At 39.2% G+C, this 3,240-nt stretch overlaps 1 long non-coding RNA gene across 1 annotated transcript; it reads right to left on the bottom strand.

Annotated features, from left to right (window-relative positions):
• Positions 1-1,155: 1,155 nt before the first annotated feature.
• Positions 1,156-2,149, bottom strand: LOC147560456 (uncharacterized). Its single transcript, XR_015233734.1, has 2 exons — positions 1,429-2,149; positions 1,156-1,345 (listed from the first exon to the last, which is right to left on the bottom strand). It is a non-coding gene; the product is annotated as an uncharacterized LOC147560456 (long non-coding RNA).
• Between the last annotated feature and the right edge of the window lie 1,091 nt (positions 2,150-3,240).

Here is a 3,240-nt window from a genome sequence, read left to right as displayed (position 1 = left end):
AATGGTCCTTATCTGACTCGTCACCTCATCACTAATTAATATCCAACACTTCTTATAAAATAGTGTCGAGAATCTGTCTGGGCCAGGACTTGGCAGAACTTAATCTCTTTTATCGTTTGCCGGACTTCATCCTTGGATGGGGGAACACTAATATCAATATTTTTTGCTACCATGAGGGGTCGAAATGTCAGTTCCAAGGTGTCCTGGAAGTCTAAATTAAGTGTTGTAAGCCTGTCAACAACAATGTTTCGTCTTCAATCGCCACCCCACGTCAATAAGATGACGGTGAACAATTATATGTCTAAATTGTTCTCATCGCGCATATATGATTATTAGATTGAGAATAAAGTAATTCTAGTAAGTTATTTTCTTAATCCATCATAGAAGAATGTTACGAAATTTTGCTCCACACAATTATCGGACCATTTATTTCATGATGATCAATCACATATATAACATCATTTATTCCAGATGCTTTGTTAGAAAAGACTATTAATCCTTAAGTTTAACCAAAACCCTTAATTTCGACTAAGATCAGGAGGACATTCTACGATGTGATGCCAAGTTACTACAAAACCGTAGCAAATACAAAAATCGGGACTTCGTAAATAAAATTTTAAGTACCAATTTTGTCACACTTTATTAAATGTCAATGTCCCTGTCTAAAATTGCAACAAGTTGACCTAGAAGTGTTGTGAATTGGGATAAGTATTATTGGCAACAGTTTGTAGCATTCGTGACGCTTTTAGTACACCTAAATTAGTAAGCCAATTTCCATCTCATTGATATATGAAATTTTTTAGTGTTTCTTTGCTCTTTCACTCCAAAACACTTCTTTCATTCTTTTAAGTGTTGTAAGCCTGTCAACAATAATGTTTCGTCTTCAATCGCCGCCCCACATCAATAAGATGACGGTGAACAATTATACGTCTAAATTGTTCTCATCGCGCATATATGATTATTAAATGTCAATGTCCCTGTCTAAAATTGCAACAAGTTGACCTAGAAGTGTGTGAATTGGGAGAAGTATTATTGGCAACAGTTTGCAGCATTCGTGACGCTTTTAGTACACCCAAATTAGTTTGCCTTTTAGTACACGGAGAAATTCTTGAAACAAAATTATTGGAAGAAAGAATCTCACGATTGAAACCCTAATTCATCAAATGGGTAGTAGTTTATTTAGTAATACATCACAATTATTCTGGGAATATATCACAATCTTCATGGCTGAGAAAAAAAAAACAGAGTAACTGAAAAAAAATAATCGAGGTCTCCTCTGTTTCTTCATCTCTTCTGATCTCAAATCAATCAATCCAGAAATATTACTCATCTTCTGATCTTTTTCCTGCAATTAGTCGAAATACATGATTAGACAATAATAAATCAAAAACTAAAAGAATAAAGAAGTAATCTTTCATAGTTAGTAACCTGAATTGGACCTTCAGAGCTGTCTGGTGGAGGAACCGTTATTTGTGGTGTGGTTATCGTTTTCGGTGGTGGTAGTGGTGGAGACATTCTCTGTGACTGTATTTGTGGTGGTAGTGGTGGTAGTGGTGGTGGTGGTGGTGGTGGTGGTGGTGACGTTCTCTGTGACTGTATTTGTGGTGGTGATACTGTCTTTGATAGTGATGGGGGCATCATTAATGGTGGTGATACTGTTTTTGGTGGTGGTGGGGGTACCATTAGTGGTGGAGGAAGCACCTTTAATCGAGGCCGAGGAACCATTATTTGTGATGGGGTTATCGTTTTGGGTGGGGGTGATGGTGGCGGGGATGGCGAGTTTAATGTAAGTGGTGATGGGAGCCAAGTGGGTAATGGGTGAATCATTAGTGGTGGTGATACTGTTTTTGGTGGTGGTGGTGGTGGGGGTACCATTAGTGGTGGAGGAAGCACCTTTAATCGAGGCGGAGGAACCATTATTTGTGGTTGGGGGAGCACCTTTATTCACGGTGGAGGAACCGTTATTTGTGGGGGGGTTATCGTTTTGGGTGGTGGTGGTGATGGTGCCGGTGGCGCAGTTAATGGAAATGGTGATGGGAGACAAATGGGTAATGGGTGAATCATCATTAATCTGGGTTTCCATCTTTTCTTCTTCTTCTTGATTACTAACTCTTTTCAGTTTTCACTTTCTCTCTCTACGATTGACAATGGAAATGGGATATCGAAGCTGACCTTATATACTAATTAAAACAGAAATTAGGGTTAGTTATGGGACGTTGTGAATTTGTAACAAACTTCCTCAAATCAAGAATATAATTAAAACGGATTATTATAACAAACAATCTTGATATTTGTAACAAACTTCCTCAAATCAAGAAAGTAATCACAACTCCTCATGAAGTCAAAATTAGTCATTCCAAGTCAAAATTAGTCATTTGGGAGTTGTGTGGCCATCAGTATCTTGGCCTTGAACTCTTTCGTTTTATCATCCAGACTTAGACTGACTCGACCCATCGGCCCTACCAACTATTGAAACAAACGATAAGCTATGAGATCAGAGTTGACGGCAATTACATACACCTTTTCTTCGATGTCCTGCTGCAACCTTGATTTTGAGCTAAGCCAACTCATGGGGAATTAGAACTCAAACCGAGATATTTTGACCAAAATAGAGTTGCTTGAAGATTCGGAGATAAGGAGAAAGCTTCTCTCGAATGTATGAAGGATAAGAGATAGCCGAAGGCATCTTTTTAGAAGCAATTCCTACCTTGTAAACTCTTGTGTCAAGTGAGTCGTTGTCCATAATCTAGTTTTAGTCAGAAAATTCTCATATTATTCTTCGCGCAATCGTCGGCGCTTCATTTAAGGGTATAAAAGCACATTTTCACAAAGAGAGTTCATTTTCTTCTAATATAATAATTGAAGATTTCAAACGTCTTTCACCATATATGGGTTCAATGCTTACTTGTACAGTAGAGAAATGTCTATTTATCGGGGGGGGGGGGGGGGGGGTATCTTTCCGGTTCACGATCCCTCCTTCCCGCCCTCTTGCTTACTATGAGCTCGCTTACTATGAGCTCGCTTCCTACGAGCCCATGCACGATCGTGGTTATATTTATGGTTCGGTATTACAAATCGAGATATTATGTATGGGATTGGACATCTAAACCTCCTTCCCGGCGGGGCAACGGTAGTACGATATAAGGGAATTCGACACTCCCGGAACGCATATACCAAAAACTAGAGTCATCAGAGAACCTAACTGCGGTAGAGGCTTCCCTCTCCCTTCGTTAGTAGGAA

The sequence above is a fragment of the Eschscholzia californica genome, unplaced genomic scaffold (genome assembly GCF_041429995.1).
Source record: "Eschscholzia californica isolate CP2 unplaced genomic scaffold, dmEscCali1.0.p SCAF_2, whole genome shotgun sequence".
Lineage (NCBI taxonomy): Eukaryota > Viridiplantae > Streptophyta > Magnoliopsida > Ranunculales > Papaveraceae > Eschscholzia > Eschscholzia californica.
Note: the sequence above shows the minus strand (reverse complement) of the source record. Positions and strands in the feature narration are given on the sequence as shown.